Source organism: Chroicocephalus ridibundus, unplaced genomic scaffold (assembly GCF_963924245.1).
Source record: "Chroicocephalus ridibundus unplaced genomic scaffold, bChrRid1.1 SCAFFOLD_92, whole genome shotgun sequence".
Classification (NCBI taxonomy): Eukaryota; Metazoa; Chordata; class Aves; order Charadriiformes; family Laridae; genus Chroicocephalus; species Chroicocephalus ridibundus.
This window is the reverse complement of record NW_026961708.1, coordinates 287,982-303,333: the sequence shown is the minus strand read 5'-3', so window position 1 is coordinate 303,333 and position 15,352 is coordinate 287,982. Positions and strand designations below refer to the sequence as shown.

The window sequence follows — 15,352 nt, the reverse complement described above, 5'->3', positions numbered from 1 at the left end:
CCACCCCAGAGCAGCGCAGAGCAGGGCCCCCGCACCCTACCTGCGTTACCCACAGGCACAGCCTGCTCTGCTCGTAGCGCTTGGGCTTCGTACACGGCCTGCTCTTGTTCTGCCCCCAGGCCCGCTTCTGCTCCACGGGCTCCTTCTCTGCTGCTCCACCATCCTCTCGGCTTTCCCCGTCCTGACCGAGGTCCTCTGACTTCACTCGTTTGACGGGGGGCTCGCTCTGGCAGCTGCCGACCTCCTCCTCCTCCTTGACCTTCTCTTCCTCCTCCTCCTCCTCCTCCTCCTCGCCCCCGCCGCTGGGCTCGCCCCGGGCCCGCAGGTAGGCATGGAACTGCTCCTTGGAGGCGAGGAACCTACAGAAACATCACACCCCTGTCACCCCAGCCATGGGGGGAGCGGTGTGACAGGGCCATGGGGGACAGGGGGCTGCTGGGGGGACAGCGGGGCCGGGCATGTACTGGGGGGGCAGTGCAGAGGCTTGGCATGTACCGGGAGGGGGTTATGGGGGGGCCGTACACGTAGTGGGGGGGTTATGGAGGGCCCTGGCCCCTACCAGGGGGGTTATGGGGAGGTCTGCGCATGTACTGTGGGGGTTGGGGGGGGGCCTGGCACGTACCGAGGGGGGTTAGGAGGGGGCCCGGGCACGTACCGGGGGGCCAGAGGGGCAGGGGCCCGGGCCGTCGTGGGCCCGCACTCAGCGGGGGCCGCTGCCGCACGCGGGGATGAGGGCAGGGGCCGGGCGGGCCACGTGACGGGGGCGCGTGCGCGGGGCGGGTAGAAAAGGCCCGGCGGCGGCCAGGCTGCCTCAGAGCGGCGGCGGGGCCGGGGTTTGTGTGTGCCCGGGCCGGGGGCGGCGGCCGGGCGGGCTGTGTGAGGGGTCGCAGCGCCGCTGAGGTCAGTGTCCGTCCGGCTGTGGGAGGCTCTGAGCGCTCTGCGGGGGAGCAGGGCCTGTGGGCTGGGGGCGGCCCTCAGGAAGGGCCTGGCCGTGGGGGCAGGACCCCCGGGGGAGGGGCTGTCCGTGTGGGGAGGGGCGGCGCGGGGCGGCCGGTGTGTGGGCCTTGCACCGGGGAGAGGTGTCGTCCCGTGTTGTGGCTCCTGAGGGCCTGTGTTTTGGGGCACCTCCTGGGTGCTGACCTGTGAGGCGTTGGGGATGAGCAGCAGCTGCTGTGCCGGGGGAGCAGGGCTCATCCTGGCTCGAGGGACAGAACAACCCCCCTAGAGGCCCCCATCTGGTGACCTCTGAGGGGTTCTGTGCTTTGGGGCTTTGGCTCTTCTGCCTCCTGCTGGCTGTCAGCTGGAGAAGGTGGAGCTCTCTGCAGAGATGCAGGGCGCTTGGTGTGGGCTTTTTTAATGTGGGGTTTTTTGAAGCAGTAAATGCAAGGCCTGGTTGCTCAGGGCTCAGCCGTCTCCCATTGCACAGAGGTGTAAATCTGCTTGAAGCTGTCCCGTGGGCAGAATTCTGTTGTGGCTGCTCCAGCAACAGGGTTTTCCACATTACCCTTTGGAAGGATTTTCAAGCTCAGCCCAGCAGAGGTGTGAGAGGGCTTTGTGTTTCGGCTGCTGGTGGCCCATGGGAGGAACTGTTTTTTGCTCCTCCTTTGCTGAGGGCATTGTGCCTTCTTCCTGCTGTGGGCAGGCTGCAGGATGGATGGAGGAGCCATGGGACAAAGCCCCCTGTTCTCTGGCATGGGCTGTAGCCAGCACAAAGCTCACTGCAGATGTTTGGTGCTGCCACACGTTCCTGGTGGGTGTATGAAGGAGGCTGTGCTGCTAATGCAGCGAGCAAGGGCTGGTGCTCATGAGAGTGGCCGGAGTGCAAAGTCTGTCCTTGTGTTTGGTGTGTGGGTGGGAGTTCAGACTGAAAGACAGAGTGATGTGACAAGTGTGGGGTGCTTGGTGTGAGATGGCACTCGCTGACCTCTCTTTCTTCCCCTATGGCTGCCACATCTTCCCCATGCGTTTGGGACTCTGGTTGCAGCCTCTCCAGCTCCATAGTCATGGAATCGGGTCATACGGAGGTTGGAAGCGTGTCCAGGGGAGCGAGGAGCTGTGAATCCTGTGTTGCGGCTGCCTGAGCTGGAAGGCTTTCATGGGCGAGTACAGTGCTTGGATCGCCAGAGCTGTCGCTTCAACATCCTTCAGCAGCACTAAAGCAGCTTTGAAGAAAACCACTAGCCAAGAACTCGCTGGGAAAGGCCAAGTCAGGAGAAAAGGAAAGGCTGATTGCAGGAGAGTGTGATGTGTATACAGGGAGAAGTAAGTCAGAAAAAGTTGAGCTGCTTGAACGTCCAAGTTAAACAAGGGACAGGTATGAATGAAAATCCCCTTTCAGCGGGGCTGTGGCACCTGGTGGGCGCCCATTCCCGCTGACCCCCCCCGTGCTCCCTCCCCTCCCACACAGGCACGGAGCGGGGCTGGAGAAAGAGCTTTTAATGGAAGAACACAAGAGAAAATGTCCTAACAAAGCCACTCTAAGCCCCCCTCCCCTAAACACATCCCCCCCATCTCTCAAAATGCATTACCCCACCTCCAAATGCACCACCCTCCCCCAAACACACCACCCCCCCAGATACAATCCCCTCCCTTAAATCTGCCCCCACCCCCCTCCCCTAAATACAACCCTCACCGACCCCTCAAATGCACCCCCCTCTGCCCCCCATCATCTCTGTCTCCTCACTGGGGGGTCTCTTTGCCCCTGCCACCCCCGGGCAGCCTGCCAGAGCCCTGCGCTTGCTGGGTGGCGGCGACGAGGGGCTCGGCCCCCGCTTTGTCCCCCGCTTCTCCGCCACGGTGGGCTGGGCCGGCGGTAGCTCCATCCCCACATCCCCGCACAGTTCCTGGGACTCCGTCCCATAGAGGGATTCTTCTAGGATGCGGATGGCCTCCAGGGTCTCCTCCACGCTGTAGTACTCGAAAGGCACCTTCTGGGGCACTGCAAGGTGGCCGTCCTTGTCCCCAAGGGCTTGGCTGTGGGGGACAGCAGAGGTGCTGCTGGGGACATCTTTCTCCCAGGAGATGTCACTCTCGCAGGGGTTGTCGCTGCTCCAGAAGGTGTCACTCTTTAGGGAGATGATGTTGTGGTCTGAGCTGTTGTCTTCTGAGGAGACGTCGCTTTTTGGGGAGAAATTGTGCTCTGGGGAGGTGTCACTCTTGGAGGAGGTGTTGCGCTCTGCGGAGATGTTGCGCCCCGAGGAGATGTCACTCTTTGGAGAGATGTTGCGCCCTGAGGAGATTTCACTCTCAAAGGAGATGTTGCTCTTAGGGGAGATGTCACGCTCTGGGGAGATGTAGAACGCTGAGAAGATGTTGCTTTTTGGGGAGATGTCATGCTCTGAGGAGGTGTCGCTTTCTGAGGAGATGTTGCTCTTTGTGTTGATGGTGGTGTTTGAGGAGATGTTGCTGCCCAGGGTTGTCTGCGTGGGGGAGGCCCTGCTGGAGCTGTTGGTCACTGAAGAGCATTCCTTGGTGTTTTCAGAGGCAGGGATGGATGTTGGCAGCTGGGTGGGTGCTGGGGCCACCGCTCTCCCCTTTCTGCCGGCGCCACCGCGTTCCCCAGGGGTGGGGACAGCAGTGTCAGGGTCCTGGCCGACCTGCACTGTGTCTGGGGAGGAACGAAAGAACCTGAGGGCATCTTACAGGAGCATCTCCTCGGTCACTTCAATGTTGGCATCCAGGTCGATAGGAGCTTCTTTGTGTGGGGCTGCAATGGGTCAGGAGGAGACGCAGGTGCCTGTGGGGATGTGGCTGGCAGGGGGTGTCAGTGCAGGTATGGCCGTGCCGGAGCTGTTGGTGCCTGCAGGCTGTCCTTTGAGGTGCTGGCATCCGTGGATGGAGGTGAGCAGCAGCATGGGGGCTGCGAGCAGCACTGTGCCCTGGTGGCCGTAGGCTGGGAGCTGCGTCATGTGGGGCAGTGGGTGTTGTCCCTGGGGGGTGGCAGGGGCTGCCCAGGCCGGGAGGGTCCCGCAGCCCCCGGGGCCCCACAGGGCAGTGCCTGGCAGAGCAGCGGCACCATGGCCAAGGGTGGCAGTGGCCGGCGCAGGCACGTTGTTGACCATGCACTTGATGTGGAAGAAGCGTGGGTCAACGCCGTAGCCACCGCATGGGGCCCTGTACAGCCCTTTGTGGGTGGGAGGGAGCCGTGCTGGGCCGGGGGCACCCTCCAGGGCACCCTCCGAGCCACCCCCCATGGGCATCAGGGTGCTGATGGTGTCGGGGTGGCAGAGGGGACAGGGGTGCCATACCTGGTGGCGGGGCCTGTGAGGCAGCCCCCACTGGGGGTGCCCAGGCCATGGGGAAGAGCAGCTGCTGCCCGGTCGATGGGAACAGGGTGGCTGCGCCTGGAAGAGAGACAGGAACCATGGTCACCTCCTGTGCTCTTGGCCCCGACAGTGTCTGCGGGCGGTGGGTCGGGGTCTGTCCCTGCCTTGGGTGTAGAAGGTTTGCGGAAGCACAAATGCCTGATGGCTCTGGGGCGCCGGGGGGGCGTGGGGGCCGTGCAGTGGGAGCCACGAAGGTGGCAGCGCCATGGTGGGTCCCCTCAGTCTCTCGGCTGCTAAGGACTCTTTGGCGTCTCCAGGATGGAATGTTGGGGCTCCCTGTGCTCCGCCCCCTCCCAACGGCCCCCCCAACAGCCCCCCCAGCTCCTGCTGGGGAGGGAAGGGGCTCGGGGGGGCTGAGGGCCTGCAGCCCCTATGGGCAGCTACCGGGGGCTGTGGGTGCAAGTGCCTTTGGCTGGAGCCTTGGTGCGTTCCCAGAGGTGGGGTGTCCTTGGGGTGAGTGGGGCTCGGTGGGACGGTCCCACGGCTGGGGGGCTGCACTGGAGGTGCCAGGCTGTGCTGGGGGGGTGGCAGGGCAGGGGTGGAGGGGTCGCACCGTACCCAAGGGAGAGGTTTGATGGTCCAGCCATGATGGTGCAGCGGGTGTCTGTGACCCATCGCCCAGCCAGGATGCCGGCACTGAGGCCATGAGTCTCTGAATCTCTAGGGGATGAGGAGACACCTCTGTGTCAGGAGCCCTTCTCCTTCTGGCAGATTTCATCTTCCCAGACAGCATGTGGGAAGCCCCTGGTGCTGTGAGGAGCAGGGCTGGGCAGTTCCTGCAGTTTGTGGGAGATGGGAACTTCTTTAGCCAGGCCGGCCTGGCTAAACAGGGAGCTAGTGTTGCAACTTCGGGAAAAAAAGAGGATCTATGGCCTCTGGAAGGAAGGGCAGGCCACTCAAGACGACTACAAAGAGGTAGTGAAGCTATGTAGGGAAAAAATCAGGAGGGCTAAAGCCCAGCTGGAGCTAAACCTGGCTTCTGTTGTCAAGGACAACAAAAAAAGCTTCTATAAATATATTAGCAATAGGAAGAGGACTAAGGATTATCTCTGTCCTCTAGTAGATGGGGCCGGCAACATAGTGACCAAGGATGAGGAAAAGGCTGAGGTACTTAATGAAGTCTTTGCCTCAGTCTTCAGCAGTAGGACCAGTTGTTCCCTGAGCACCCAGACCCCTGAACTAGAAGACAGGGATGGGGAGCAGACTGAAGCCCCTCTAATCCAAAGGGAAATGGTGAGGGACCTGCTTCAGCACCTGGAGGTGAACAAATCTATGGGGCCGGATGGGATCCACCCAAGGGTATTGAAAGAGCTGGCGGAGGTGCTCGCCGGGCCACTTGGTATCATTTATGAGCAGTCCTGGACAACCGGAGAGGTCCCAGCTGACTGGAGGTTAGCAAATGTGACACCCATCCACAAGAAGGGCCGGAAGGAGGATCCGGGGAACTACAGGCCAGTCAGTCTGACCTCGGTGCCTGGGAAGGTCATGGAACAGATCCTCCTCAGTGCCATTACACGGCACATGCAGGAGAACAGGGTGATCAGGCCCAGTCAGCATGGGTTTGTGAAGGGCAGGTCATGCCTATCAAACCTAATATCCTTCTATGATAAGGTGACCCACTTAGTGGATGAGGGAAAAGCTGTGGATGTTATCTACCTGGATTTTTGCAAAGCTTTTGACACCGTTTCCCACAGCATTCTCCTGGAGAAACTGGCTGCTCATGGCCTGGACAGGTGTACTCTTCGCTGGGTAAAAAACTGGCTGGATGGCCGTGCCCAGAGAGTGGTGGTAAATGGAGTTAAATCCAGTTGGTGTCCAGTCACAAGTGGTGTCCCCCAGGGTTCGGTGCTGGGGCCGGTTCTCTTTAATATCTTTATCAATGATCTGGATGAAGGGATTGAATGCACCCTCAGTAAGTTCGCAGATGACACTAAACTGGGCGGGCGTGTTGATCTGCTTGAGGGTAGGTTGGCTCTGCAGAGGGATCTGGACAGGCTGGACCGATAGGCTGAGACCAATGGTATGAGGTTCAACAAGGCCAAGTGCCGGGTCCTGCACTTGGGTCACAACAACCCCATGCAGCGCTACAGGATTGGGGCAGAGTGGCTCGAAAGCAGCCCGGCAGAAAAGGACTTGGGAGTGTTGGTTGACAGCCGCCTGAATATGAGCCAGCAGTGTGCCCAGGTGGCCAAGAAGGCCAACAGCATCCTAGCCTGTATCAGGAATAGTGTGGTGAGCCGGACTAGGGAAGTGATCATCCCCCTGTACTCGGCACTGGTGAGGCCCCACCTCGAGTACTGCGTTCAGTTTTGGGCCCCTCGCTACAGGAGGGACATTGAGGTGTTGGAGCGTGTCCAGAGAAGGGCTACAAAGCTGGTGAGGGGCCTGGAGGACAAACCTTATGAAGAACGACTGAGGGAGCTGGGGTTGTTTAGCCTGGAGAAGAGGAGGCTGAGGGGAGACCTTATCACCCTCTACAACTACCTGAAAGGAGGTTGTAGAGAGATGGGGGCTGACCTCTTCTCCCTGGTGACAAGTGATAGGACGAGGGGAAACGGGTTCAAGTTACGTCAGGGGAGGTTTAGATTAGATATTAGGAGACATTTTTTCACTGAAAGGGTTATTAAACATTGGAATAGGCTGCCCAGGGAGGTGGTGGATTCACCATCTCTGGAGGTGTTTAAAAAAAGGGTAGATGGGGCACTGAGGGACATGGTTTAGAAGTGGCTCTTGTCAGGGTAGGCTAAAGGTTGGACTCGATGATCTTAAAGGTCCCTTCCAACCTCAACAATTCTATGATTCTATGATTCTTGTCAGCAGCGCTCGGGGGGCCATCGAGGAAAGATGCCCTGCGAGACATGGTGGTTGTGAGCGGAGAAGGACTCGTGGGAGACGGGAAGGTCTTGGCTGCAGCCATCATAGAATCATAGGGTTGGAAGGGACCTCTGGAGATCATCTAGTCCAACCCCCCTGCCAGAGCAGGGTCACCTAGAGCAGGTTACACAGGAACACGTCCAGGTGGGTTTTGAATGTCTCCAGAGATGGAGACTCCACCACCTCTCTGGGCAGCCTGTTCCGATGCTCTGCCACCCTCAGGGTAAAGAAGTTCCTCCTCATGTTTAGGTGGAACTTCCTATGTTCCAGTTTGTGCCCATTGATGGTTGAGTTTCAAATTGTCAGAAAAAGGGTGGGCAGAGTTGCTCCCCGGGATTTTGGGAGCTGAATGCCCCATTAGGAAGGTTGCTGGTGATCCCAAACTGGGAGGTGCCGTTGAGTGTGTTGAGGGCCAAGAGGCCTTGCAGAAGGCTCTAGATGGCTTGGAGCGTTGGGCAATCCTGAGCGGCGTGAAATTGAACCAGTCCAAGTGCCGCGTTCTGCAGGTGGGATGGAGGGAGTAACGGCGGCACCAGTGGGAATGGGGAGGGGGCGTCTGGGGAGCAGCCCTGCAGAAAGGGGTGTGGGGGTGGTGAGCAGCTCAGGAGGAGCCAGCAGTGTCCCCTGGCAGCAAGAGGGCAAGCGCATCGTGGGGGGCATCAAACACAGCAGAAGCAGGCGGCCAAGGGAGGGGATTGTCCCGCTGTGTTCAGCGCTGGCGCGGCTTCACCTGGAGCACTGTGTGCGGTGCTGGGCAGCCCTGCAGTTAACTCGAGGTCAGCTCTGCAGTTTGGGTTCTGGTCTTTCTCTTCCCTTTTCCTCCTTGTCTGGCGCAGAGCAGCTCCCCACAGCCCCCGAGAGCTGTGGGCGGTGGCGGTGCAGCTGCTGCAGGGGACGGGAGTTTTGGGTGCAGGAGGGTGCTCGGGGCGGGGGGGTTGGGAGGCCGGACACGGAGCAGCAGCGGTGCCGGGAGCTGCGCCGGGCCCTGCCGAGGCCAAGGGGACTGCGCCCGCCCGGGGCCCGCAGCGGCTCCCCCCGACACCGGGGGTGCCCCGGCGGGGACCGGGGACGTCCCCCCGCACCTTCTGCGCGCCGGACCCTCAGAGGGGCGGCCGCTGCCCGAAGGCGCCCTTGGCTGCGTTGGCCCCGGGCTGTGGAGCTGGGAGGGGGAACGGGCAATAAAGAGCTGGGGTTTCCAGGCACTTTTGGCCCCTGCCGTCATTTCTTTATTTCTTTCCTTATTTTCCCCCGGGCTGGTGTCGGGGCAGCCCAAGGTGCAGGCAGAGAAGGGGAGGAGGGTCCCTGCCTGGCCGGCAGCTCCCCCCTGGCCGTTGTGGGGGTGATTTGGGGTGATTGGGCAGCGCAGGGAGGCAAAGCCGGGCTGCGGAGCTGCGGACGGGGATGATTGTGCCCAGGCTTTGGGGGCTTTGCCCCGAGGCCTGTCCCCGCGGGAGGGGACGCTGGCCGGGGTCCAGCCGAAGGCCTGGCAGCCCTTGTGGTCGTGTGTGTCCGTCCCCTCCCGCTCCCCAAGGTCTGTCTTTGTCCCGGGGACTCCGTGCTGCTTTCTGCGTGGCGCCGTGTCTGTGGGTCTGGCGGGGACCCGTCTGTCCTGGCTGCCCCTGGGAAAGGGGACAGGGGAGTCCCCCCCCCCGCCACTGCCACCCCACTGGCGGTGACTCGGTCCTGGGGGGGGGCCTCGGTGCCCTTTGGGGTCCCATGTGGGACTGTGGCACCTGGTGGGGGCTGATTCCCGCTGTCCCCCACGCTCCATCCCCTCCCAGACAGGCACGGAGCAGGGCTGGAGAAACAACTTTTAATGGAAAAACACGAGAGAAAAGGCCCTATCGAAGCTATTCTAACCCCCCCTCCCTCAAACGCGCCCCTCTCTGCTAAACACATCCCTCCCCCCAACTACACTGCCCACCGCAACCTTTAATGGAAAAACACAGGAGAAAAGGTCCTATCGAAGCGACTCTAACCCCCCCTCCCTCAAATGCATCCCCCTCCCCTAAACTCACCCCCCCATCTCTCAAAATACACTACCCCCCCTTTAAATATACCTGCCTCCCCTAAACACACCCACCTCCCCAAACACACTGCCCGCTACAACTTTTAATGGAAAAACAGGAGAGAAAAGGCCCTATCGAAGCTACTCTAACCCCCCCTCCCCTAAACATGTCCCTTTCCCCACCCCCCCCCCCCAAACACACCACCCCCCCAGATACAGTCCCCTCCCTTAAATCTGCCCCCCCCCCCCCTCCCCTAAATACAACCCTCCCCCCACCCCCCAAATGCACCCCCCCTGCGCCCCCTTCATCTGCGTCTCCTCGCTGTGGGGCGTCTCTTCCCCCCCGCCACCCCCGGCCTGTCCACCAGAGCCCTGTGCTTCCTGGGTGGCAGCGATGGGGAGTTCGTCCCCCGCTTCATCCCCTGCTTTGTCCCCCGCTTCGTCCCCTGCTTCTCCGCCATGGCAGGCTGGGCTGGCGGCAGCTCCCTCCCCGTGTCCCCGCACGACTCCTGGGACTTCGTCCTGGAGAAGATATCTTCCAGGACGACGACGGCCTTCTGGGTCACCTCCACGCCAAAGTAGTTGACAGGCACCTCCTGGGGCACTGCAAGGTGGCCAGCTGTGTCCCCGAGGGCTTGGCTGTTGGGGACAGCAGAGGAGCTGCTGGGGACGTCGCTCTCTGTCCCGTAGAGGAATCCTTCTAGGATGCGGGCACCCTCCAGGAGCTCCTCCATGCTGTAACTGAGCATTAGCAGCTCCTCGGGCAGCGAGAGGGAGTCGACGTCGCAGAGGGGGGCGGCTTTGCCGGTGCCACCGGGATCACAGTCCAAGAGGCTCAGGGCCTCCTTGAGGGACACCTCGTGGGGCACAGCAAGGTGGCCGGCCGCGTCCCCGAGGGCTTGGCTGTGGGGGACGTCGCTCTCCCAGGAGTTGTCGCTTCTCGAGGAGGTGTCACTTTTTAGGGAGATGGTGTCATACTCTGAGATGTCCTGCTCTGAGTAGGTGATGTTCTTTGGGGAGAAGGTGAGCTCTGGGGAGATGTCGCTCTCGAAGGAGATGTCGCTGGGAGAGATGTTGCTCTTTGGGGAGCTGATTGTGCTCCAGGAGATGTTGCTGCCCAGGGGTGTCTGCGCGGGGGAGGCCCTGCTGGAGCTGTTGATCTCTGAGGACCATTCCTTGGTGTTCTCGAAGGCAGGGATGGATGTTGGCAGCTGGGTGGGTGCTGGGGCCACGTCTCTCCCCTCTCTGATGATGCCACCGGGGTCCCCAGGTGTGGTAATGGTGGTGTCGGGGTCCTGGGAGACCTCCACCGTGTCCAAGGAGGAAAAAAAGAGCCAGAGGGGCTCTTGGAGGAGCATGTCCTTGGTGACTTCAAAGTTGGCATCCAGGTCAGCAGGAGCTTCGTTGTGGGGGGCAGCAGCAGGGCTGGGGGGGAAGTAGGTGCCCGTGGGGACACAGCTGGCAGGGGGTGCTCCCGCGGAGGTGGCCTTGAGGTGCTGGCGTCCGGGGATGGAGTTGAACAGCAGCGGGGGGACTGCGGGCACCGCTGTGCCCTGGTTGCCATAGGCTGGGTGCTGCGTCAGTTGGGGTGGTGGGTGTTGTCCCTGGGGGGTGGCAGGGGCTGCCCAGGCCGGGAGGGTCCCGCAGCCCCCGGGGCCCCACAGGGCAGCGCCCGACGGAGGAGCAGCGTCATGGCCGAGGGTGGCGTTGGCTGGTGCAGGCCCGTTGGTGACCGTCCACTCGATGCACCCGAAGCGTGGGTTGAAGCAGCAGCAGCCGCATGGGGCCCTGTGCAGCCCTGTGTGGGTGGGAGGGAGCCGTGCTGGGCCGGGGACACCGTCCAGGGCACCCTCCGAGCCACCCCCCATGGGCATCAGGGTGCTGGTGGTGTCGGGGTGGCAGAGGGGACAGGGGTGCCATACCTGGTGGTGGGGCCTGTGGGGCTGCCCCCACTGGGGGTGCCCAGGCTGTGGGGAAGAGCAGCTGCTGCCCGGGCGGTGGGAACAGGGTGGCTGCGCCTGGAAGAGAGACAGGAGCCATGGTCACCTCCTGCGCTGTTGGCCCCGAGAGTGTCCGCGGGCTGTGGGTCGGGGTCGTTCCTTGCCTTGGGGGTAGAAGGTTTGTGGGAGCACAAAAGCCTGAAGGCTCTGGGGCGCCGGGGAGGCGCGGGGGCCACACAGTGGGAGCCACCGAGGTGGCAGCGCCATGGTGGGTCCCCTCAGTCTCTCGGCTGCTAAGGACTCTTTGGCGTTTCCAGGATGGAATGTTGGGGCTCCCTGTGCTCCGCCCCCTCCCAACGGCCCCCCCAATAGCCCCCCCAGCTCCTGCTGGGGAGGGAAGGGGCTCGGGGTGGCTGGGTGTCTCCGGCCCCTACCAAGGGCTCTGTGTGCAAGTGCTTTTTGCTTTCAACAGTATTTTTCAGGGGGCAAAAGGACCAAGGTGGTTCAGCCGAGCTTTGTGGGGACGAAGCTGCACCCGCAGCCTCCTTGTGCCACACGGCAAATGCCTCTGTGACTGTCGCCTGTGCTGCGCTGCCTGGAGTGACGCAGAGACAGGAACAAGGACCTGGAGGGTGCGAGGGAAGGTCACGCAGCATCCCTCGGTGGCACGCTCCCCTGCCCAGCCCTCCCTCAAATCCTGCTCTCGGGTCTTTTAGTCTCCTCATTGGGAAACAAGCAGCTTTGGGTCCCCCTCGGAGGGCGCTGCACTTCCCCTGGGTGCGTGACACCGGGAGGAGACGGCACCCACCGCTGCATGCTCCCAGAAAAGGCCGGGATTCTGCACAACATCCGATGACAAGATGCTGGGTCTCTTTGTGCTCTGCAGGACCCCAGGCACTGGCTTAGTTCATCCCCTCCTGGCACTGGGGAGGATTTGGCACTACCAAGGACACCCCGGTAGGAACACAGGCCTCTCGCTCCCACTACGTGAACAGCGTGTGGCGTGGGGGAGCCGGGACAACTGGCGTGAGCTGGAGGCCAGAGATCCCTCCTGGCCTGTATCCTGTTCATTAAACAGATTGCTCTCTGGTAGCGAGGCACCTCTGGCTGCAAGATCGTGTGAGACCATCTGCTGTGTAACTTGTGGCAGGGACCGATGCTGGGGGCGTGAAGGCAACTTCTAAAAAACATAAAACTTTCATTTCATTTCAGAGCGCAGCTGAACAACCCCGTTCCTCGACATGCATCGTCCTAACGCCTCCTCCTGACCCGACGCCACGGGAAAGGGCCTCCTCAGCCGTATCTGTAGGAATTTGCCATGTGTTTAGGCAGGAAGGTGAAGTTGGTAGCTACGGCTCCCAGAAGCAGCTCACTAGAAGAAAGAAAAGAACAAAAACGTCGTTTCAGTCGGGACGGACAAATGACAAGACTCTCCTTGAAGAGTTAAGTTAAGCGCACTCTTTATTACAAACTTGGCTTTCTTATATATCTAATCTTTTGTTCACGCTCCGTTCACGCGTTCTTTCTACGCATTCAATTGGTTAGGTGACATAGCACACGCGCTCGTAGCTACAATACGATTGGTTATTGAAATCCTGTTCACATTGCTCAAAATCTGGCTTTCTCACAGCCTAACTCTCGTTGTTCTCTCAAGCAATCTTCTTCTTTCTCCTTTTTGTTACGTTGTCCTTATACGACGCAACTCGCGGCCTTCTTATGGGTACACTGCAATCTCTGTCTCTTCTGTCAAGGGGTCTATGGACCCGCTGTATCCCCGAACAACTCCCCCTTTTTGTATTTGTGCTACAAATGCCGCCCCCATCACCTGCTGCAGGGCCCTTTGCAGTAGGGAGATGAGACATGGCACCATCATTAACACAACTACAACTATCAACAATATTATTAATCCTGCTTTGACTATTGAAACCAGCCATCCCGAGAGTCCCCAGTTTTGCAAAAGGTCATCAAAAGAGAAGAACCCATCCTCTTCCTTTAACTTTTTCTTTCGTTCGTTCCATCAACTCTTGTATGCGTGCATGAATAGATCGAGAGTGGTCTGATAAATTCATGCAGCACATCCCATCAAAATCTTGGCAGCCATGACTTTGAGCCAGCAACAAAAAATCTATTGCAGCTCGATTCTGCAGTGTGGCATGTCTAACTGAGTCTACATCTAACAGTAAAGTACTCAAAACTAGAGAAGTAGCATTAGATTGCTCAGCCAGCCAACATCCAAGCTTGTTAAGCGCAGCGAGCGCTTTAGCTGACACCACCCCGGGGGCTAAAAAGGATGCTGCGATTATTTCTCCAGGGTTCCAAAATTGTACATTGTCATTGCAGCTATTTCTGAATGCGTGAGCACTTTGTTTTGGTGCCTGTGGTGCTGCACAATCATAGATATATTTGGTGTTAGTAGGGTTAATCTTCCTAAACTACAGGGCCCCCCTTTAATATGAGAGGGGGTACCAGGCCATGTTCTATCTCCGCAGATGAGAAAGATTTCTGCTGGCAAGCGAAGAGGGTGATGAGTAGATTTAGAGACATTGGTTGATGTGGAGTTGCACCAAACAGATTCATTTCTATAAACGATCAGGCTAGAATTAACACATTGAATGTTAGACTGATTTTTGCCACTATAATTAAAATATAAACAGTAATCCATTTCGACAGAACCCAGTAATTCTAGTTCTTGTGGTTCGAGGTTACTGTGTTGCAGACAGGGTACCCAAGCATCCCAGTTATCAACTACCTCACCCCCTTTCATCAAGTGCTTCTGAAACTCCGTCACAGGCCAGGCGTCTAAGGGCTGTCCCACCAGACGCGTTGAGAATGGATTCTCTGGTGATGAGGTTGACAAACAAAGCGTGTCCTGGCCCGTTAAGTTAGCCAGGATGACCCATACATTATTCTTTGGTTGAGGTGGAACCCAAACCCTTGAGGAGAGTGCAGTAAATATGTTAAGGCAGATGGTGAGCAAGATAGCCGGAGTCATCCTGCCAGTTCGCTTTGTTCCCCCGTCCCGGTTATCTTCAAATACGGGTGGACGTATCTTGCGGGCACCCACCGTGGTCCATGACCTGTGGAAACACAAGCATAACCCCTTCCCCACGTGATTAAGTCATGCGGGCCCAACCACGGTCCTGTCCTGAGGTCCCGCATCAGCGCTTTTGCTCCAGGACCCACCCGTTCCTGGGTCACCAGAGAACCAAAGTGCCGAAGGAGGGGTGGCATCGCAGCAGGAGTATCATCAGCAAGCTGCAAAAAATTCAAGACATATACAGCTTTAGCTAATCGTGCTTCAGGGGTTTCCCCTAGCATTCCCCCGTTTTGTTTGTGTAAAAGGCGTTTCAGGGTACCGTGCGCACGCTCAACAATACTCTGACCCGTGGGTGAGTGGGGGATGCCTGTGACATGTGTCACGCCCCAGAGTTGTAAAAACAAGCTACTTTTTGCAATACATAAGCAGGACCATTATCAGTTTTGATCTGTGGTGGGACACCTAAAACAGAAAATGCACGCTGCCAACGGCATAGGGCGTCCCAAGCTGATTCTCCAGCGTGAGCAGTGGCAACGAGGGCAGAAGAAAAGGTATCAATTGATACATGGATATCCCTCAAACGGCCAAATTCAGTAATATGTGTGACATCAGTTTGCCAAAGCTGTAAAGCACGTAATCCTCGTGGATTGGTGCCATAAAATATAGGTACATGTTGATCTTGACAATCGGGGCAGGCTGCAATAATATTGCGAGCTTCAGCGTTACTAAGATTGAAGTGGCGTTTTAAAGCACGATATCCCTGATGATAAAAACTAGGCGATGCTATGGCTGGCTGTTTAACATTGGGCACAGGTCCCAGGGCCACTGCAGACAGTAAAGCATCAGCTTGTGCATTGCCTTCTACAATAAATCCTGGCAACTGGGTATGACTTTTAATATGCATCATGTAATATTCTTGCTGTCGCTTTTGTATTGCTATCCGTAAGAGTTTCAATACGCCAAACAGCAATTCATAGGTTACATTACCTAAAACAGCCTTATCTAAACGTTAGTACCAGTCCAGCCACATCAGCCGAATCTGTCACAATGTTGACAGGGCTGGGGAAGTTCTGAAACACCGTGGTCATCGCCCGTAATTCTACGACTTGGGGCGAACCTTCTTGATGTTCGATCTTATGTTGCCATTGTGTTCCTTGTCTCCAGACAA

At 58.7% G+C, this 15,352-nt stretch overlaps 1 long non-coding RNA gene across 1 annotated transcript; it reads left to right on the top strand.

The window, feature by feature from the left end:
- The first annotated feature begins 822 nt into the window (after positions 1-822).
- On the top strand, positions 823-13,549 carry LOC134509596 (uncharacterized). Its single transcript, XR_010069357.1, has 3 exons — positions 823-900; positions 1,985-2,314; positions 12,360-13,549. It is a non-coding gene; the product is annotated as an uncharacterized LOC134509596 (long non-coding RNA).
- Positions 13,550-15,352: the final 1,803 nt, after the last annotated feature.